This window comes from Argiope bruennichi, chromosome 4, assembly GCF_947563725.1.
Source record: "Argiope bruennichi chromosome 4, qqArgBrue1.1, whole genome shotgun sequence".
Lineage (NCBI taxonomy): Eukaryota > Metazoa > Arthropoda > Arachnida > Araneae > Araneidae > Argiope > Argiope bruennichi.
This window is the reverse complement of record NC_079154.1, coordinates 24,376,641-24,400,869: the sequence shown is the minus strand read 5'-3', so window position 1 is coordinate 24,400,869 and position 24,229 is coordinate 24,376,641. Positions and strand designations below refer to the sequence as shown.

The window sequence follows — 24,229 nt, the reverse complement described above, 5'->3', positions numbered from 1 at the left end:
CGGTGATGGGGCATGACTCTTTTTTATATTAAGGCTCGTTTACATAATAAATTGAACAATTGTAAGGCTGTTAAACTATTTAAAATTGATTGATGTAATAATCGCAATTTACAAGTTTAGAAATACTTGCAGATTAAATCATCACCAAGTCCTATATAAGATATTAAATAGAAATTAATCGCTACTCGACTAATAAGCTGGTCGCTAAAGGCGGAGAGATTTCATTAACAATTAGCAGCTTTTGTGCTAATTTATTATCTCTTTCAGATGCTGTTCTCATGGATGAATTAAATGATACGAGTGTCCAAATACCAAACCCTTCAAAGAGACTTCAGGGAGGTAAATTTTAAAATTCCATTTCCAGAGTTATTTTCATTAATCTTAGAGTTTCTAGAGTTATTTTTACTTACGACTGGATTCAGTGATTCTCAAACAGATAGTAATGCGATTTCTATCAGTCTCTATCTTTACTAATAATAAAGTTAAGTGTGTGTGTGTGTGTGTGTGTGTGTGTGTGTGTGTGTGTGTGTGTGTGTGTGTGTGTGTGTGTTGGATCTTTACAGGACAGTTTGATCCATAGCTATGAAACTTGGCTCATGTATATTTTGTAGGGAGGAAATATACACTCGGAGCAAATTTTTTAAAACTAATTAATTGAAAATAAAGCAAAAGTTAGCGTTTTTCCTGGATAATTATAATTTTGTGCTGTATTATTATTATATCTTATAATACAAGACAATTTTTAAAATGGATATTATTGTGGTATATCTATTTGTATTAAATTAAAGCGTATTTTAAATGTATTTAGCAATAATATATTACTAAGTGACTATGAAACTTAAATCATTTTCAGGACTGCCATATTTCACACTGGCATTTTTCCATTGGTATGATTAAGATATGAAGATTCAACTTTTTTCCATGCTGAGTAGATTTCAGTATAAAACATGTTCTTAGTAACGTTTTTCAAATTTTGTTGTACTGAGAATGAATATTTAACTTCGGAGCAAAGCTGTAGTGAAACTATTTTGGATTCCGCCCATTTTTAAACAATGATCCGTTTTCCTGCGATACATTTTATTGCTTTAATAAAAAAAAATGGAGAATCGCATAGCAGAGTGAGCAAAACGTTACAAGGCTTCTAAAATAGAATGAGTTATGTTTATCGAAGTTTAGTTTAAAAATCTTGGGTTCTTCATTAAGACTAAAGCTTGTAAGCATATGGTACGGTGAGTTGTAGCGCAAAAATATAACTTCTGTAATTTTAGCAGTAATTTGTTAGTTGAAGTACGTCTCGAGACGTAGATATTTGGCAAAAATCATACCTTATTCACAAGATTTTGAGCTTCTGTTACGATCTCTTTTTACTTTATATTTTTTCAAATGCAAAGCATACGAAGTATTGTGATCATTAACCAAATTATATAACTGAATATTGACGATTCTCTACATTTCGGGCATTCCTGGTTTCGAAAAATATATTTTATGAATTGTCTTTGTTTCTGTCTGTGGACACGATAACTGAAAAACCCTTTGTTCTAGACAGAAGAAATTTGGCATGTCAAATTTATACATGATTTATAAATATCTGTTGCATTTCGAATTAAATAGTTGTTAAAATTTGAACGAAATGCATTCACAGAACATCTGTCTGGCAACGATAACTTTAAAATGCAAGACTAGATGAATAACATTTGACACACAAAGTTGGCATGTAATATGTACATTTAGTAAACAAAAATGAAATCCGATGACTTTTCGCTCATCTGTATGTTCGTAGACACGAAAACATATGACAACTTTAAAGCTTAGCAACTTGCATTACCGAAATTAGGTGCACAGATGTTTAATTTCTAAAATGTAGATTTGTAAATGGATGTAAATTCTACATCCAATACGTGAAAAGGTGGATCATTTGCTGGTTTGAACATTCTCGAGCTTGTAAATGCGATGCCTAAAAGAAGTAGCGACTTGAAAAGAAGAAATTTAAAATGTATTCTTGTTACTAAAATTGCAGTTTTGTGTCTCATTTTATATCATTCAGTGGAAAAGAAGTTTCCAGATTGTATATTTGGTTTTCTTTATCATACCAAATATACAATGTGGTTTACTTTATTATACCAAATATACATGTAACTTCGAATTTCAAAAATTAAGCAAGCGGGAGTCCCCCTCGCCCCCCAAAAAAACAACTTTCTCGCATTTTCTCGAAAAAATTTAAGTCATAGAAAGGCATTGGCATACAATAGTTAAAAAATATTAACTTTAGGCGCGAATTAAGCATTTTCAATGAATCGATCGTGTAATACTTGCCGAATTATTTGGCGATTAATCCCTGGCATGCGTCAATAGTTTCCAGAAATCGAATCTGTGTTTTACACGTTTTTCTTCACCGATTGAAATAAAATCTTGTCACAAAGTTGCACTTGTCATGAAAAAATGCCATATCAAATATGATATATTTAAGTCATTGCATTTCTGAATTATCGCGTTTATATATTTCTGAAAGTACAGATTGACAGTGTCCCCGTATAATTAAATCTGGCTCAAAATTTGGCAGGTATTTACAATATAGATGTTACAACTGTGAACGCAAGGTCATCCATATAATTCTATAAGTTTTATAATTATTCTAATAACTTGTATTCCGACAGCCGGATTTCCTCTGAACAGACTTTTCTCAATTTGATAGAAATCTATAAATTCGCTATAAGGAGAGTATACGAAATGTCACCCCACTAGCTCAAAGTGTTTACGAGTTATCTTTATCACAGACAGATTGGCGGAAATTTTCCAAAAAATGTGTTTCGAACTGATGGAGGTCTAAGATGTGGAGATTCGTCAAAATCTGGAATTCCAAAATTTTTTTAACGATTACTATACTTTCTACAGGCTGCGTATAAGAGCAAGGGAGGAATTTTGAACACTCGCAATATGCACAATTTTCCTAGTGTCCAAAATTTTATATGGGGGTGGGGGGAAACGCCTTTTTAGGGAGTATGCGAAAAATTTTAGTGGGAACGACACCATTTTGTTTTATTTTCTTTATCATGTTTCTAAGTTTTAATTTTTTTTGTCTTAATTATTAATAAGTTAAATATCTTTTTGAATATTTATATTCTTGTATTTCAATCTTGTTCTTTCAATCAAGAAGAGATTTCTTTAAATGTTTATTCTGCGTTTGTTTCAGCCGTCCCACCTTGCAAAAATGAGAAAATGCGCCAATTGCGGAACCACGAAGACTACGTGGAGAAGCAGCAAGTTGAACCCTGGAGAACGCGTTTGCAATGCTTGTGGCCAGCACGAAATAAAGTACAGTGTAAGTTACTTTTGAAATTATTACTTTCTCGCACATGTAGTATAGAGTATAGTAAAAAGAATTCGAAATATGTCAAAAAATATTCGAAATATAGTAAATAAAAAAGAGAAACAACGTTACATTTAATTTGATATAATTCAAGAAAGCTAACTTTTAAATTTTTAAAGGGTATAAAAATTTATTTTTGTAATATTTTTTCGAAAGCTATTAGAGTAATTTAAAATCTCTCATTTTAATTCACTAAATTTTATTAAATTTTAAAATTTATCTCCAGATTCCCATTTTGATTATTCAAAGTATACTTATTCCAAATTTAATATCTCTAGATGAAACGACCTGCTCTGTAGAATGCCAATGCATTTATTTATGATTATTAAAGAGATTTAAAAAATTCTGAGTACTTTTTAAATTAGAATAATTTCTTCTTAGAAAATATTTTGTTTTGAAAAATACAATTCTACGACTTTCACGCATATAAAAGTGACTTTTTTTCTATTTTAGGAACCGAGAGATAAGTCTCGGGAAACTGGAAAGATGAAAAAAGAAACCCAGGTGTCAACCGTATACTGTAGTGTGATGTAAATTTAAAATGACTGATGATTTTGAGCATTTTCTGTGTAGGAATGGAAATGATTTTTTAATTCTGCAATTTTTATAAAAAATGCATTTTATGTTTATGAATTTTTTAAAATTACAACAATTTGAAAAGTAAAACTAAATATATTATAGTTTTCATCCGTAGTTGATAGAACCTCTATCTCGAATAATTTACGATTAAATTGTTTTGAAAAGGAATTAAAAAAAAAATATTTGCAAATGTACCCCGAACTTCAAAATGTTAGTGCTCTAACTTATAATGTTATTATATAGTATACAAGAGATTTAATGGAAATTAAACAGTGCCTGCCAAATTAACTAGGCGGATAGTGGTTTCCTAAACTATTAGCAGCTCTTGTGCTATTTTTTTATCTCTTTCAGATGCTGTTCTCATAGATGAATTAAGTGATATGAGTGTTCTCATGCAAGACACCAAAGACTTCAGAGACTACCGCACCAGAGATATTTCATGCAGGCAGAGACAATCTTGGTGTTATCGCAATGAGAATAATCCAGTCTTAATTTATCCGATATCGGAGGAATCCAGGTAGAATAGAGCTGCGACAGCACCCATTTACCAACGAAAGTCGAAAAAGGTAAATTTAAAAAATTACATTTCCATAGTTATTTTTTATTAATTTCTGGAGTTATTGTTACTAATGACTGAATTCAGTGGTTCTCAAACAGATAGTGGTGCGATTTCTATCAATCTTCATCTTTATTAATAATGAAATTTAATGTGAGCATGTGTGAGTTGGATCTTTATAGGACAAACCGTTGTACCCATTGCTATAAAACTTGACTAGTATATTGTTGTTGTTGTTTCTTATGGCACTTGCCACTGACAAGCCCGCTGTTACGAAGACAGCGATTTAAGCCTGATGGGGAGCGCCTCTTATTTTTTATAGTAGCGCCAACTAGGGCCAAGAGTACGACTTTGCCACTCATGCATCACTCATTCGCTTGCACAACCCCTTTTTACAGGAGGGCACATTCACACATCTCACAGATAGAACAACAGAATAACAACCATGCCCAAACCGGGACTCGAACCCGGGACGCCCAGATCACGGGGAAGACGCGCTACCCCTATGCCAGGAAGCCGGCTGACTAGTATATATTTTGTAGGGAGGAAATATGCATTCGGAGCAAATTTGTTAAACTTTAATTGAAAATCAAGCAAAAGTTAGCGTTTTCCAGGATAATTTCAGAAAATAATACAGCACAAAAATATTGTAATATAGTAAAATTCAAGAAAATTATCTACTCAGTGGTAATTAATGTGGTATATTTTTTCTAATTGTAACAAATTAAAAACATATTATAAGAGTATTTAATAATAATATATTTCAAAATTGCGATGAAATTCAAATCATTTCAGGATTGCAATTTTTCACACTGGCTGTTTCCATTGTTATTGTTAAGATATGAAGATTCAACTTTTTTTTTCCATGCTAAGTAGATTTTACTATGAAACATGCTTTTTATGACTTTTTCAAATTTTGTTGTATTAGGAATTGAGATTTAACTTCGGAGTAAAGCATTGGTGAAAAGGTTTTGAATTCCGTCCATTTTTAAACACTGATTCGTTTTCCTGCGACACATTTTGATGCTTTTAACTAAAAAAAAACTGCGTAGCAGAGTGAGCAAAACGGTACAAGGCTTCTAAAATAAGTTGTTATGTGTATTAAAATTTACAGTTTAAAAAATTGTTTGTTCTTTATTAAGACTGAAGTATGTAAACATCTGTTACGGGGCGCTAGAATGCTAAACAACATAACTTCTTTAATTTTCACAGTAATATGTTAAAGTATGTCTCAAGACATGTATTGTTGTCACAAGCCATATCTTTTTCAAATGGTTTTGAGCTTCTGCTAAAATTTCTTATTTTTTCTAATACAAGGTATACAGGTATATATTTTGTATACCTTGTATTAGAAAATATTGTAATCATTAACCAAATTAGATATCCGAATATTGACGAATCTGTTTTGAACCTTCTTGATTTCGAAATATACACTTTTGGTGTTTATCAGTCCATCTTTGAACATAATAACTGAGAAACTCTTTGTACCAGAAGAGAGAAATTTAATTTCGGACCTTTACATTAAATTTATAAATTTTTCAAATTTCTAACAAAGTACATTCACAAGAAATCTGTCTATTTCAGTGCAGGTGACTTCGATAAATTAAAAATTTAGGTGGATAAAATTCGACATATGATGGAATAAAGAGTAAATTTAATATATTATAATAAAAAAGAAATTTGAAAAGCGGTCGGTTACCTATATTTTCGTAGATGTGAAGACATAACTTAAAAACGCAACAATTTGCATAAATGAAATTGGGTATATAGCTGTACTTCTAAAATGTAGATCTTCATTAAAATTTGCATCGAATACGTAAAAAAGGTTAATCATTTATCGGTATTCTCAAACGGTATGCAAACGTTGTACCTAAAAGGAACAACGACTTGAATAAATTGTAAATTTTTTAATAAATTTGCAGTTCTGTATTTGATTTAGTTTTTTTCGGAAAAAAAAGTTTCCAGATTGCTTATCTGGATTCTTTTACCATACGAAGCACTAAAGTTCCAAAAATTAAGCCAGGAGGGAATTATCCTTCCAAAAATTTCTCGCATTCTCTCTTAAAAAAACTTGTCAGAGAAAGGCATTGGCATGCAATATTTACAAAATACTAATTTTTGGTGGGAAGTTGGCATTTTCGCTGAATCTATTGTGTCATCCTTGGCGAGTTATTTGGCGATTAATCCTTGGCATACGTCAATAGTATCCAAAAATCAAATTTGTGTTTTAGACACGTTTTTCTCCATCGATTGTAACAGAAATTTGATTCAAAATTGCACTTGCAGCGACAAGATGCCATACCAAATTTGATATATTCAAGTCGCTGCATTTTTGAATTACCGCGTCTTCATGTTTTGGAAAGTACAGACCGTCGGACAGTCAACCCGTCTTTAGATCTGGCTCAAAATTTGACGAGTATCTGTATATAGAGGAGTATAACTGAGTACGTAATTTCATTCATCCAGTTTTCTTGTTTTATAATTATTGTGTTGTCATATATTCGGAAAGCCGGATTTCCTCTGAGCAGATTTTACTCAATTTGAAAGACATCTGCAAATTTGGTGTAAGGAGAGTAAAATGTGAATTTGTCAATCTGGAATTCGAAATTTTTTGACTATTACTATACTTTCTATATACAAAATATACGAGAAAGTAAATATAAATTCTGAACACTCGTATTGTGCCCAATTTTGCCCAGTTTTTAAAATTTCAGATAGGTGTGGGAGAACAGGTTTAACTAGAAGGAATTTCTTTTTTAAATGTTTATTTTAGCCATTCATTCCTGAGAAAATTAAAAAAAATGAGCCAACTGCGGAACGACGAAGTATACTAGTGGAGAGAACACCTGGAGACCTAATAACTTTGAATGCTTGTGGCCAACACGAAGAGAAATACGGTATAAGTTATTTTTGAAGTTATTAATTCCTCGTATACGTAGTATAGAGAATGTATAATTTAAAAAATCGAAATGTCAAAAAAATACTCGAAATATAGTAAAAAAAGGTAAATTACGTTACAACTTAATTGACATAGTTAAAAGCGAACTTTCAAATTTTAAAAGACCGTCAAAATTCTTTTATATAATTTTTTGAATTTCTCTGCAATAGCTTTCAACATCTCTCGTAATTTTTAATTAAGCAAAATTTTATTTAAAAATTATCTCCAGGTACCCATTTTCATCATTCTTTGCATATTTAATCCAAATTTGATATTCTAGGTGAAATGACCTTTCTGTAGAATGCCAATGCAGATATCTACATTCTCTTCTATTAGTAGAGAGAGATTTAAAAAATATAGTTCTATGACTTTCACCCATATAACTGATTTTTTTTTTCTTATTTTAGGAACATTATCCAGGAATAACCTTTGCAACAACCTGAAAAAGTTGCAGCATGGTATGGTTTTAAGCTACCTTTATCATTGGACCGTATTTCTTTGAAGAGAACTTCAAATGGAATCCAAACCTGTTCCTTCACAGAACGGTACCATGATACTCTGAGGGATTTTGTGATGCCAACTCTTCTACTCAGCGTCGATGCCTTCCAGACATCAGTTTCATGCAGGATGGTGCACCACCTCATATTGATCGTTGCATAAAGCGATTGTTAATACAGCATATCACAGAAGCACGAGTTAACAGCCGTCATTTCCCAATAGCATGGCCTCCTGGCTGGTCGGACACCAGCCCTTTCGACTTTTGGTTGTGGGGTTATTTGAAGGACAATACTTACCGTCAAAGGCCATCTCTACAATTCTGAAGGACAACATTCAGCGATATTTCTTAATATTCCGGCAGACTCAGTCCGGTCACCTATAGAAAATATGGTTCTCCGATTAAAGGATATTGTTGAAAATGAAAGAGGACATATTAAGCAATTTTATTTCACTTTATTTAATTGTAAATGATATTAATTGGTTTTATGTGTATTGCAACACAATCTAATGGTGAATTTTTGTACTAATTTTTTTATTTAATAAATGTAAAGCGCATCATCTGAATAATCTGTAGTTCTAATTTTCTCATTTTGTTCAATAGAAAGTATTTTTGAGCCCTCTGAAATGGGTAATTTATTTCTTGCTAAACCTATGTTAGTAAAAAAAATCTTTTCATTTTGCTTTGTTTTTATTATCAAAGTGTAATCAGTATTAAATTTTTGATGCGTGTAAAATCTTATGTACTTATTGTCTGGATTAAAACATTATAAGTTTCGTAATGATATTCTTGTTTAATGAATTATCTATACTTATAATAAAGCTCAGTGTGTGTGTGTGTGTGTGTGTGTGTGTGTGTGTGTTGGCGCTCTACAGGCCAGGTCATTTGACATACAGCTATCAAATTTCCCGCCAAATGATTAAGGATTCAGTTTTTTTCTCCCAACAGTAATGAGGCTAGGGTTAGTATTTTTCGGCGGATTATTTCAAACGATTCTGTTTATTTTCTTAATGTTTGATGCATTTAAAATTAAACATTGTTAATGAATCGATCCTTCAGATTCATTCTGAAGTACTTTTGAATCATTTGAAGTACTGAAGGCGTTTATAATATTATGAGTGAATTATATGCCTATCAAAATTTGAAGTTTTAAAATATTTTGATGAAGAAGCTATTAAAGTAGGAATTGCATAAAATATTTAATTATGAAAATTTTAACGCACATTAACGGCTAGTTATACAATAAGAAGCGGTTGCTCAATATCTGTAAATCAAACAAAAATAATAAATAAAAAAAAAACTTAATCACACTAAGAATATTTAGGGCAGTATATTTTATTCTAGAGTGCATATATTAAGCAATTAAAATGATTTACATATTCAGATACATCTATGTTCAAATAACTAATTATCTTTAAAAGCGAATTCTGCTGTTGAAAAAAAGTAATAAAAATGCAATATATATGCATAAAATGGAACATACGTGACACGGAATTCACTCTTATTACTGAATGTTGAATGGCAGTAGTCAAATATAAACATACTGAAGTAGGAACATTTCAGATTGCTTTATAGCTGTACTTAATTCAATACTTCACTTTGTAAATTAATGAAGCTGATAATATTTGAAATGTTCGGTAGAAGGCTCGACGTGTCATCGAAAAATCCATTCAGTTAGAAAAAGATGTGAAAGAAATCCAAACGAACGAAATAGGCATGAAACTGCAAGTTGAATCGAGTGCAAAATTGGGTTTAACTGTTGCTAGTTGGGTAAATGTTACGAATTGCTTATGGAAAATGATGTTTCTGTCTCCCAAATCGATTGTCTCACAAAAATGATTTTTGCATTGTCTTAAAATGGGGAAAAATTATCTTTCTAATAGTAACAATTTCATCATAACATTTTTGTTTTTAAAAAAATTCAAAATTTAATTGTGTATATATCGTGTAACAATATTTTTACTGTTAAGATAAAATTCAAACTTGATAACAAGGTATTTAATCGCATGCTTTTGCCAATGTCAAAGTTAAGGTTTAAAAAATGGCTTTCCTTGGGTTTTCATTTAACATATCTATTTTTAATTCATAATAAGGCATTTTTTAAATTTGATGTGCAAAGTAATTTATGATAGATTATTGCAATTATTAATTGTTCAAAAGCCTCAAAAAGTCAATTATTTATGCCAGCAAACTGGCTAAGTTTTCAAATTATATAAAAACAAATAGAATTCGTATAGTTTGGAGCTTTAACTTAAAATTGAGAAAGAAAAAAAAAGTCGTACATATTGATAATAAACTGTATATCATGAAATAATTTGTAAAAAAATTAATAAGTATTTATAGATAACCCATATAGATAAAAATACTTTTAATTCTTATTAATATTAAATAATTAAAAGTATTCCATTTTAAGTGAGACATAAAAAAAATAATTAGCTGTTTAAAACAGAATGTCTTTAGCTTGTTAGAAATGCTCATGTTGTTTTATTTCATACATCATATTTGCAGACAAAATATACGAGCATTTAGAAATATATACAAATGCCCTATATTGATGGCATGCTTACAAATGAAAGATAAATATAGAGTAAAAATAACAAATGATGTAGATTCAGTCACAGATGTTGCGTATTTAAACAAGAGTTGGCATTTTAGTTTTCTTCTGTATAATCTTCTAATATGTCGCTGATATGTTGATTCAATTATTTGAAATTGCTCTTCCTGTTGGATATCTTTTTTTTTGTACAGGCGTCTAATTAAACAATAAAAGAGCAGTTTTTAGAAAGAAAATAATTATTAACAACATTATTTTACTATTGTAATAAATTTAATCGAAAAGCAAGGAAATAAAGAGCTACATCAGTTATAGAAAAATGTTTTCGGGCCTAAAAATTTTCAAGTAAAATTTGCCAAAGTGAAAAATTTGATAGGTTACAACTAGTTTTTTTATCTATAGATTTTTTTCTTTCATTCTTTCCTTTCCTATTTTTTTAAACATTTTCTTCTAAAAATGGTTTATTGCATAAAAACATAATTTCTTAACATTAATAAACATTAAAATCTTGTATTTAATTGAAAAACTCAAAATATTAAAAGTTGGCTGCAAGTGTATATTTAAAGCTCAAAATTGTAAATTAAAAAAATTCAAAAAATTCAAAAATTATCTAAGATAGTATACAAAAATTAATTAGATAAAAATAGTAATAGATTATAATTTAAAATACCAGCAATATCTGCTTTAAGAATTCCAATTGCGAGTTCTTTTTCATTTTTTGGTAAGTATTACTTTATACTCTTATTTCTACATAAATTAAGTATGGAAAATGCACATGAATTCGCCCAAAAACGGAGCAATGTATTGGTTTCTTTAAAAAATCTTTTTTTTTTGTCATTTAATACGCTAATTTGGTTTTGATCTATAGAAAAAATTTCACTAGATGATAAAAAAAGAAAAAAAAAATTCACTAGATGATACAATCTCAAAGCATAAATAAATAAAAATTATTTTTTCTAGGCCGCTTCAACTATCATTAATTACTAAATTTAGCACAAATGTTATTTAGCACTATGTTAAAAAAAAAAACTTTCAATACTGTTACTCATATTTAAAATCGATCAGAATAAAGGAGAGAAAAGAAATTCAAACACATCGAGCCCCTAATCTAAAATAAACTTTCAAAAATGTTCCTAGCAATCGCAAAGAGAAATTATCAGTTTTACTGTGGAAAAAAAGGTGAATATTTCAAGAAAAAGAACCCTCAATCAGCAATCATTCTCTTATCAATACGTGAAATGTGCATTCTCTATAGCCCCTCTAGACGCACTGTCAATGGTAATTAAATCCCAGTAAACGTACAATGTGAGGGCAAATGGCATTATTTAATGAGTGAGCGCATATGCCATTTAGCGCAAGTTCCAGAAACCGGATTAGCTAGCTAATTTTCACATTAACTAATTTTCTGCACTTTAGCGGTAATATATCCAATTATGTCTGTTATCCAATTATATCCATATATCCAATTATATACGTTATTTAAAGATAAAATGGCAGTTTAAGCAATTAACGAATGATTAAAGAGCAGCCATTAAGTATTCTATCATTACTTATTTTAAAATTTAGAATAATAATCACTAATTGGATATCAAATTTTTTCCAAATTTTGACGCCCAGAAAAGAATGATTCATAATTATAAGGAAAACATATACGGACATTCATTTAGATTAATTGTAAAGTTCTGTTCTTGGAGTTTGCACAAAATAGCTGCCAGATGAAATATATGTTGTTCCAATTTATTTGAATCTATAGCGACGTCATTAATAAGTATTCTTTTTTTTTTAAATTATTGCTTTCCTTATTCAACAATTTTTCTCATTTTTTAAGATTACATGGAATTATTCATACAATATATTTTAAAGAGTTTTTTTTTAATATGCTAGAAATTGAACAAGAATAAATCCTATTCTTGTTCAAGAATTGTGCTTCTTTTTTTTATAGTTTTATAGTATATAGCTTTACAGTTATAGTAAAGGTTTTGTGTAATCAAAATCTTATTAACTTGAATCGATTTTGTAAATTGGAGGATTGTATAAATAATGTATTTAAAGCATTTTTGTCGCACCTATAAAATAAAAATAAACTTAAAGGAACAGATTTCGTATTTTTGGAATCTACATAATTTAATTGTAAAATAAACCAATAGATCAATAATGAGTTAAATGTTGAGAATTCATTACTAAATCTATAACAGTTTGAAACATTGTTGAAAACAGAATTTCAGTAAAACAATTCACCATGATTTCTTTTCGATATAAAAATTGTTTTATGTGGATCATCTATTGTTCAAAGCTAAATTTAGTATCAATTTCAAACAAAGCTTTTCATATTATTTGAACAATACTCAAAATCATTATTATAAAAGTTCATTTCTTTTATCGAAAAGAATCCATCAAATGCGACCTTGTTGAACGCGACCGAATACTTGTATGCAAAACTTTTACACCTGTGTTTATTTCATAAGAAAATCATTTTGGAGTATCTTCAAACATTTCATAATTATCTCTAACAAAGGTGAGTACTGATTATTTTTTGTTTGTCACTAAGTTTTCTTTAAAGTGAATAGGAATGACTTCATTGTGATTTCTAAGAGTTCGTATTTCTTCTAAATTCAAATTTTTATGTAAACTTATATTGTCCATATTTATTTTCTTCTAACTATTTCTGTAGTATAAAATTTCAAGTTTATTACGGACACTGAATAATAATTTTATTTCCGATTTTTAATTCATGTCTTGCTGTATGATAGGATCAGTTAAAGAAAATCTTTGACTGTCTTGTTTTTCCTTACTCATTTCCATTTATATTTGGTAATAATTAAATTTTCGTCTACATTCATTTATATATATATTGGCCTAAGAAAATTTTAGATAATATTCATCTATTTTTAGAGTATACGAAAACCGATTATTTTTCTTGTTAATAATGTTAAGCAAATTTCCCTTTTTTACAAGTTACAAACAACCACTAATTTTCAAGTTGATAGCATAGGTACATCGGATAGTAGAGTAACATTAAAAAACCAAAATATTTATTGAATTAAAAGCGAAAATATTTTGGATCTGTATCCAAAAGATAATATTATAAAATAATTTTGTAGCTTGTATATCATTATCCTAACAATTATTTTATTTAGAATAATTATGTTAAAAATTATTGATTAAAAAACCCTTCAACTTATTTCTAATTAAATCTAACATATTCATATCAAACTTGCAGATTGAGGTTCCCTTTAATTTTTATGCTTCCGTTTCCTTTATTTTCCTTACATTTTGACATAAATACTAAATCTAACTACTTACTAAACAGACAGACACTGAAAATATTGCCGGACAGCCTGAATATCAAGAGCCTAACTTGCATGATGCGATTGTGAAAGAAAATTCTAATCCTGTGGTCAAAACATGTTTCTGCAGCTCGAAATAACTCAAGTGCTTTAAAAAGAGTCAAATTCGACACGAAATTGATGATTAATGGCGCCTGTAATACATTCATGTTGAACAGTGTGGGTAAGTTACCCAAAAGAAAATCTGTTTTTATTTCAAGACTTAATCCTGACATTACTGTCAATGAAGTATCCCAGTTCCTGCATCCTTTAAAACTAGATAATAATGTCTAGATTAAAATTAAATTCCAATCTTACGCTTCTTTTCATGTTGAAGTCTTCAAGAATAATTTTCATCGCCTATCTGATGCATTAATTTAATGCATTAATTAATGAAGGCCATCTGGTTATGTAAAAAAAAAGATTAGATTTATTACTCTGGAACCAACAGCAACCCTTCACCATAGTTAGATTTATCGATAAAAACAGATTCTTCGAAATGCTCGTTGTTTACGCGACAAAATTATAGAGTTTTTTTTAGTTCTGTAGCTTCAGTGGAATGTGATATGATTTGTATTACAGAGACATGGCTTTGTGACCCTGTAGATTCTTTGTAGTTTCTTCTTCTTGTATACAATCGACCACCTTGTCAAACACTGACCGAAGCAGCATAGGCAAGGTTAGTTATGGGCGATTGCTGTCTAACATAACCTATCCATAACACAGATCGAATCACCGAACTGTCATTCTTTTCGAATCAGTCGGCCTCCAGCCACAAATTGGTTCAATCTCGGATCTTCTTTCTCCTCTTCCTGTGCACTTATCACCCTGTTAAAGGAGAAGCAGGTCATCATTTTAAGAAAATGTCCACAAAGGTCTCAGTATTCCACCAAATTCTCATTCCACAACAAAAAAAAAAGAATCCAAAAACTTAACATTTTCAGAAACTGATAATTTTTTAACATCATATCCTTCAGCGTTTTAAGATTATCTGGTGTCATCAGTAAATCATAATCAAGCTTAAATCATCATTTTCAAGTTTCAGATTCTTTCTTAATCCCGAGATTTCTGTGCTTTTCTTTAAATAATGATAGACAATTCCAATTCCTACACAGATACATTTATTTTCCAGCATTCTTACAGAAGATTCTTTGCAGCTATTCGATTTTGGTGCCCAATTTTTCGAAAAGATCGTGGTTCATCAACTAATTTTTGCAGACTGGGTGGCGATGTTCTTGGGACTATCAAAAAATGTCTTTCGTCCCTTAAATTGGAGGTTCCTGGTTTGGATCTGGAAGCTATTTGGATTTCAATCAAGTTAAATCACAGAAAAAGAATGCAAATTTTGTGTTATTTATTTTCCATCTTCCTTTCACATGGACACGTAAGTTTATATATTTTTTTTTTTGTTTTGAAAGATTTGATTTTTATGATAAAATATTAATTGTTGTTGATTTTAATTTATCTATGTATGATGATTTTTATGAACGTGACAATTCAATTGTTTATGAACTGTCCAATTTTTTTAACCTTTCCAATTTGGTTCAACGTAGTAATATTCATAATTGTAGTAACAAATATCTTGATTTGATTTTGCCCGATATAGAATTAAATAATGTTTCTGTTTGGCACTGGGATTGCTATTTGGTATCTGAGGATAAATATGATCCTGTTCTGGCAGTTTCTGTCGAACCAATATCTTTCTATCTCAATAACAGTAATGTGAATACTTCTGAGCTTGATTTTAAAAGAAGAGATTTTTAACTATGTGGCATTTATTCCGTGAGACGGATTGGAGTTTTTTTTTTACTTAGTTTTAATGGTATAAAAGATGCAGGTTTCAGTTTTTATAATTATTTAGAAGATGTTTTTAGCAGAACTGTTCCTTTTAGAAAAAAACTATTACTGGGAAATTTCCCTTCTGGTATTCATAGGAAACCAGGAGACCAATAAAAAGGAAGGCCAGGAACCGTAAATTAGCTTTAAAGGGTGTTAACCTGCTTTATTCGATGAATTTAAATCTTAACGATTATCCGTCAAATATAATATCCCCAAAAGACTATGAAGCATATCTGCGATTAATAGAAAATAATTTAGCTTCGAATTCAAAAAAAAAAAAAATTATTTTATTTTAAGGATACAAAAATTAGATACGCCAAATACTATATACAATAATAATATACGTTATGAAAAGGATGGCCGATATCACAAGGGCTTTTGCTACTTATTTTATTTCTGTTTCCAAACCTAGCACGGATATGGATGGCATTGCTAAATATATACGTTAACAACGTTGATCTTTTTAACCCTTTACACTCGAATGTCTTCTCTCAATCACCATTCAAAACGGTGCATTATTTTGACATTTTTTATTTATTATTTTTTTTAAATTTTAATTGTTAAAATGCCTACACAATATTAAAAAGATGCAGATTCATTTTTCAGGGAAACAATTGCATGTATTTATTTTTTTAATGTAAGAAATAGGTTCATATATTAAGTGAATAATTATGCATCGAATTATCTTTCCGTGTGCTAAGGGTTAAAATCGACAGTGCAATACTGATGTGGTGTTGGTCATCAGGGAATCAAAATGTTCTTTAATTGTTGTTGTTGATAACATTCCATCCTTTATTATTAGAGATGCGCTAAGTTTTTGATTTATCCACTGCTTATTTTGTTTAACTCGTCGTTAGGAACAAATGTATTTCCTCAAATCTGGAAACATGCAAAAATGATTTCTATTTTTAATGAGCAGATGTGGTCCCCTCAAAACTTTCTCGTATACACTAATAAATTTGCCGTGATAGAGAAGCCTTACATGACAATGACGTACAACAGTCACGAAATATTAACTTTTCGCTTGAATTTAGTATTTTTACTGAATTTATCATCTGATACTTGGCAATTTATTTGGTAATTAATCCCTGGTATGCGGTTAACAGTATCCGAGAATCTTATTTGTATTTTAGGCCGGTTTTCTCATCTCATTTAAACAAAATATGACACAAAACACTTGTAGGCTCAAATTCTCATACTAAATTTAATCTATTTACGTTACTGCGTTTACTTATTTCTGAAATTAGAAACCGACAGACAGTCAATCCATAGTTGGATTCGGCTCAAAATTTGACTACAGATGTTAAATCTATGTAGTTTCTTAGTTATCGTGTTAACTTAAATGTGAACAGCCGGTCAGACGGACTTCCTCAAACCTTCCTTTTACTCAAAATTTGAGACAAGCTTGCAAATTTGGTGGAAAGATCGTATACCAAATTTCAACCTTATAGCTCAAATCGTTTTTGAGTTAGCTTTGTCAGACGGACATTTTCCAAAAATGCGTTTTCTGAACTCAGAGAGGACTTTAAAAGTGGAAAACCGTCAAAAACTGAAGTTCGAATTATTTGACGATTACAGTACTTTCTCTGTACTAAGTATACAAGAAAGTAAATAAATTAGATAAACATTATTGTAAAAACTATCGCCCTATTGCTATTTTAAGTACTTTGTCTTATATTTTTGGAAACAATATATCATAAAAGACTTTTCTAGAAAGTTAAAATCTAATTTCTTCGTCTCATCTCGGTTTTTTTTTTTCCAAAAAGTTCAACTGCCATTCATTCAGATTACTTCTTAATTCGAAATGGGTTCACAACTTGATGTCATTTACACCGATTTTTCGAAGGCATTTGACTATCGATTTTGAAAGTGTCAAACTGACGAATTGGCTCCATTTTTATTTATGTAATAGGACTCTCTGTGTTCATTTCAGTAATAATTTAGTGAGTTTTCTGGTACCTCCATTGTTACTCAGAGTTCTAATCTTGGACATTCACATTTTATTTTACTTATTAATAACATTTTAGTGTTTTTAAGTACTGAGTGCTTTTTATTTGCTGACGAATGGAAGTTGCCTCGTTTAGTACATTCTAATATTGGTTCTGTCCATCTGCAAAGGGACATCTGTTCTCTTTTGAAATGGTGCACAGATGACAAGCTGCACCTGAACACTGATGAATGTAGTATTATTGGTTATACAAGAAAAGCCTTTGAATTACATTTATAAAAGCAATGAACTTGTATTATCATACTCATGTTCAGTTTCAGACTTGGGTATTCTCTTTAACACTAAACTTGAATTTTCCGAACATATAGATTCCTTGGATTTCAGAACCTATCGTAGGATTGAAATTCTCAAACGCGAAACTAGGAATTTTCGATTGAAATTGCCCTGATGTTTTATATTATACTCATATTAGATCTTGTATGGAATATTGTAGCGTTTTTTGGGATCCAAATTGCCGTAACAAAATTCAAATGATTGATCGTATTCAAACCAGTTTCTTGCAGTATTTGCTTTACAAGAAAAATGGATTTTATTCAAGATATATCTAATTCTTGTGCGTGATATTTTTGAGTTTACCTAGTTTGTGTTATAGATGAGATATTTCTTGTGTTTTTTTTTATTAGGTTACAATAGTTCGATTGATTGAATTGATATTCTGAGTTCTATAAACTTCAGTGTGCCTGTAAGATCTTTAAGGAACCAGAGTTCTTTCCAAATGTTTGTTTTAATTTTAACTATATTAAAAGATTCTCTTGGGATAAATTTTATAAAACTTTTAATACGAAAACTGGGAAACTTGACATTCATCATAGGACTCCATGCGCTTTAAAAGCGATTTGTTTTCAACTTTTATCTATCTGATCTTTTATCTTTTTCACTGACTTTATTATTAAGTTTTTTAAATTCTTGATTCCTCATTATATTTTATTATACAGATTATGATATTTATGTGTACTCGTGTTTCTGTGTTGCTGTTGTGTTTGCATATGTTTTATTCTTTGACCCTTGCTAGTTGTTTACATTTTTATTTATATAAGATTTCGAACTTAGACACTCTTCATTCCGTTTTTATGTGTGTTTTAATTTGCTATGTGGTTAATGTTCCTTGTGCGTTTTTGATTCATTCACTCTGTAAATGGCGTCAGTCTCTGTAGTTTGCTTATTTCAAATGAATAAATGCTGATTTCCTTATCACAAACCCAACATAATGATCTTTATCAGCTATTCATGCTTGCTTATTAAGTTTATATAACACATTTCTGGGAGTCCTAAACAAAGCATTATCTAGATCAATCAGAACGCCGAATCGCCTAGCTATGCATTGCCCTTACTGTATGCTTATCGTAATACAATTGCGAATGCATGTATCAAGCAGTTTAAATCCAATAGATAACGCAATCCATTTTCTATTGATTCATTTTTGTCTGGAATCCATTTAGATTGAAATAAAGCTATCAAAATATTCATTGAATCCTTTTGCAATTCTCAGAGCTGTATTTGATTACATTGTAAATTATTTTCTTAACTAGATTTTGTAACATTCTGATTCGGTATATTAGAAAGGCCATTTTTAAACAGATAGGAATTATAAGGGACTTCAACATGGAATAAATACCTCGCAGTCAACATTGATGTTACGCTCAATTCAGAATATTTTTCAAATGACACCACTGGTTCTTCTGCTGGCTGTTAGATATCCAAGACTAACTAATATATCTGATGAAAGCACACAGAATTTTAATCAATTACTTCTAAACGCTTTTTAAGTCGTAGGAAGTATAATTCATAAAGTTATCAATGTTTAAATGACCCTGATGAGCTATTTTACCGCCTACGATTAGAGCAGTTACTTCAAACCTCAAAAAATAAATACTTTAGTTACATAATACAGTTTTAATAATTATACTGATAATCAATTATATTTTGTTTTGAGATAATAATGTGAAAAATTCCTTTATGCCACTTGAAATATTTTATTCTAGTAAAGCTCTAAGTGGAAAAATTTGGACCCAATACTCCAAAGACATATTTGATTTTCTCAAAATCGTTAAATCAATTGCAGCCTACATATTATTTTTCAAAACACATACTTGGTACTAAATAGAAACCACTAAATTAGTAAACAGAATTCACTTATCTCTTTTCGAGCCTATAAGATTATACTTGCAATTAATTAAAATTTTTAATACCCATCGTAAGTTCATTTATCATATCTGAGCTGAGCTCTAAGATCTAAAATCTTGAATCGATTTCAAAACCCAATAAGAAATGTTCATAAATTCCTTGAAAATACAATACGGTTCAAAAATGAAAGTTAGCCTTGAATCAAAAAAGGAAGAACAACATATGGAAGACAATTTTCCCACGAGGCATATTCATTTGTTAATTCTATTTTCAATTTTGTTTGGGGTTTATTGATTTATATATATAAAGTCATACATTTCATTTAAGTTCAAAGATCTGAAATTCAAAAGATTCAATTTTTCATTTATTTTAACAAAGAGTGCTTTTCTAAAGAAATAAGTTATTTAATGAATCATTAATTTATCCGTAAAATTTGTTCAGTACAAACTATTTTTTATATCGAAAGCCAAAGTATTTCTTATAATCAATATGAAGCTCAAAAATAATGTAATATGAAATTATTAAGGGGAAAAAATGTCTCTTTAAGGAATTAATTTTTTCTAACAAATCCATCCCTAGATGATAAATTTGTTTGATTTATTTATATTTTATAAAAGTTGGATTCCAAAAAATTGAAATTATTAAAATCTCATGTTTGGTTTTGATTTTTAGTTCTAATTTAAATTATCTAAAAGTCGTAAGAGTTTTACACTATATGAAAAAAGAATTTCATGATTACTCGTTTCCTCAAAATGTTCATTGAAAGCAATACGTTTAAGGTAAAGTTTTGGGTTGGCTTGTTTTACCCAGGTGACTTTCTAAGGGTCGGATTATTGAATAGGCAATGTAGGTAATTGGTTAGGGGCTCCAGAAATTTAGGGAGCCTCGAGCACAAATGAGGTTTTAGCGATATTTTGGAAGTTGTTTGATTTTGAATTCCATTTAATTATAAAGGTCATTTGGATCATTTTGAATTCCATTTAATTATAAAGGTCATTTGGATCATTTCAAATTCCATTTAATTATAAAGGTCATGCAACGATCATTTTCAAATTAAAATCATTATTCAAATAAATATTGAAATATTACTCTTGTAATATTCCTAATTAATTACCACTTGTAAGTTCTATGTTTTTTTTATAATTCTATATAATTGTAAATGTTTTTTAAAAGACTTCTCAATTCTGTTATTAATGATTATTTGCTATAAGAAAAGTTTTGGCGTAATTTTTATTATTGCATTAAAAAAATCCTTTAAAAATAATTATTAATTGTTTTAAAAAGCTAAACATTTTTTTAAAATTTCTGGTGAGCAATATTTATACGAAACATATTTAAACCTTCTTTTAGAAAGGTGATTTACACTTAATGACTCTGATATTTCAGTCTGTCAAATTTTCATCTTAAAAACTGTTTGTAAAATGAATAAATTAAAGGCCATAGAAATATCTGGTTTTGAAATTTTAGAAGGTAAAAGGGGAACTGAGATTTGCATTGTTTTTAAAGGCCCATAGAGATTTAATCCGATCCTAGTTTCTTTTATCCTTCTTGGCAATTGAAACTTATGGAATTTTAGCTTCAAAAACTCTGTAAACTTTCCTCCACAGTAATGAAGAGTATAGATTAAATTTACTTATTCTAAAATATACTAATCTCATTATTGTATGCTTGCTTTATAAAAAAGATGAATATCTTAAATTCAAAGAACTTGATTTAAGCCATTTCTGCTTTCAACGTTGTTGCGGCAATTTTTGGAGGAAGAATTTCGTCCCACTTAAGTCCCATGAGCTACGTAGTTGGAAAAAAAATCCAAGCATTACTTATTTCAACAGAAAAACGAGTAATGTTACAGCGAATAGTTTTCCGTTTTAGCTTGTGTGGCATCAACTTGCTTTGTTGTTATTCTATAAAACTACTTATATGCTTACTTATATGCCTACTTATTGTGAAAAATAAATATATGTCATACTAACGTCGTCATCTTTAATAAACGTGCTGTTTGTTTACGCTATTCGTTAGCTAAATGTTATATATTCGGAAATTTTGGAAAAACCTTAATCAAATGTCATTAATAAGATACTTGTGTCAAAATATTTTTTTATTTTGCTTTTTCTCAGTTCGGGCATCATTTTTTATTTGAAATAGAAAAAATTCTGAAATGAAAGTACTGAAATGAAGTACTGTTTTTCTGAAATGCATATGATCAGCATCCACCATTAAATTTTTATCTTATTTAAAAATAAATCCATTTTCCAAAACTAATGCAGTTATTCTTCTAATATAAAAATCTTTTTCACTTTCATTAAATGATGCTTTACTATCAAGTCTTCTTTCATAAGTGACACAAAAAATTCTATAACAATTGAAAACATTGTTGTGAGCAAAAATTTTATTACAAGAAAATAAACATTGTTACCTTTGGATCATCCGTTGTTCCAATTTTTTTTTATTTCAAGATTTTTAACAATGCTTTGTACTTTTTTAAACAATGACTGAAGTCATTATTATCGAAATTCATCTTTGGTGATCGACTTCTTTCCATCATCCTGAAGTGTTAGTTGCAAAGATTCATAGTTTTGATAAATTTACACGAATATTCCCTTGAAGAATCTTCAGACTTTTGAAATCTTTTCTTCTACGAAGGTTAGTGAAGAATATTTTCTTTATTTAATGAATTTTTTTTTAGAAAAACTGATGGAAATACTTCATTAGATATTTTTTGAAGTTTTACTTGCTTTTTTGGAATCCTGAGTGTTTCTGAAAGTAAATATATTTCGGTCGAGGCAAAATTATTTCCTTACTTTTATTCTCTCACCTAAACTTAAGTTGATTAAAACTAACATTGAATAAGTTTTTATTTCTGATTTTTAATTTTCAAATCACAAAAAACCTAAAATCATTTTAAAAAATAATTTTTTTTTGGTTTCTTTTTGCGCATTGTTCTGTTTAAAATGTACTTGAGAGACTTTTAATTTGAATATAAATTTGCTTTTGTATAATCGTTTTACAAATAGTATTCGACATTCATGGGAAGTATGTGAAATTTATATTATTTATTGGAACTAACTATCACCCATCAGTCTTAATTTGAACAGTTTTCTTCATATAGGTTAATATTAAATACGTTTGCTTAAATTTTACAAAAAAAAAAAATGGAAACTAATGTTTCTGTTGATATTTTACAAAAACATTTGTAACAATATGGATTACCGACATAATTATGTCTACATTCTTATCGAATTTAAAGTGTGTCAAGAGAAATGTTTTAATATGAACGCAATTAATACAAAAGCTGAGCAAGTAATATGGATTAAATTTGGAGAGTATTTTTGTCAATAAATTTATAGAAGTGTGTCATTTTGAATCGTACACATCATTTGTTTACGTATCATTTACATGTATGAAAAATAAGTGCAACAAATTAGAAAAATGAAATTTGTATCAAGATTTGGATCCAATAGGTCAAAGCGTACTTTATTTTCTTAACTAAAATACTAAACCAATTGTAGATCTCATAATATCGTGGAAGCATGGACGAAAGTTTAGGGATAACATCACGATGTCTCATATTGCTTTTTCAAGGTGCTTTCCGCAGCTTGTCCTAAATTGGACATTGTACCAATAAATCACACCATACCGTAACATACCATCAAGGTGTTTTCTGATTGATTTTAATATTGACATCCATCAGCTCCTTTTCTTCTAAGTATTTTTCACACATTCTTTATATTTAAGCTAGGTTGAATCCGTCTCTTGTCCCAATTGCAATCTCTTATCCAATCCATCTCTTGTCCCAATTGCAATCTCTTATCCAATCCATCTCTTGTCCCAATTGCAATCTCTTATCCAATCCATCTCTTGTCCCAATTGCAATCTCTTATCCAATCCATCTCTTGTCCCAACATCCATCTCTTGTCTTGTGCACGGCTGATCACCCCGTTACCACTGAATGAAGCAGTATCGCCAGTATTTGTTATGGCTGACTGCTGTATTTAACAAAACCCGTTCATAACACCGGTCGATTCACCGAACTGACATCGTCGTCGAGGCAATTTGCCCTCAGCCACAAAGTGACCAATCTCTGATCTTCCTCATCGCCTTCCCGTACACCTATCATTCGATTAAATGAGGAGCAGGTCACCACTTCAAGAACATCTCCTCAAATTCTCAATATTCTTCCACAACAAAAGAAATCCAAACACTTTAAAATTTTCAAATAGTTGTTAAAAAATTACAATTGTTAAAATCATGTCCTTTAGTGTTTTAAGATTATCTAGCGCCATTAGCAATGAAATTAAGTCCTCATTTTCAACTTTCAGATTCTTTCTTAATTCCAGGATTCCTATGCATTCTTTTACATAATGATAAACAGTTCCAAATCCACTACAGGTGAATTTATTTTTCCCGTATTTTTTTAATCTTTGGAAGCATGCGGGAAATCT

At 29.7% G+C, this 24,229-nt stretch overlaps 1 long non-coding RNA gene across 1 annotated transcript; it reads left to right on the top strand.

Annotated features, from left to right (window-relative positions):
- The first annotated feature begins 266 nt into the window (after positions 1 to 266).
- Positions 267 to 8,357, top strand: LOC129966917 (uncharacterized). The gene is made up of 4 exons (XR_008784312.1): positions 267 to 339; positions 3,191 to 3,319; positions 3,821 to 4,512; positions 7,848 to 8,357. It is a non-coding gene; the product is annotated as an uncharacterized LOC129966917 (long non-coding RNA).
- Positions 8,358 to 24,229: the final 15,872 nt, after the last annotated feature.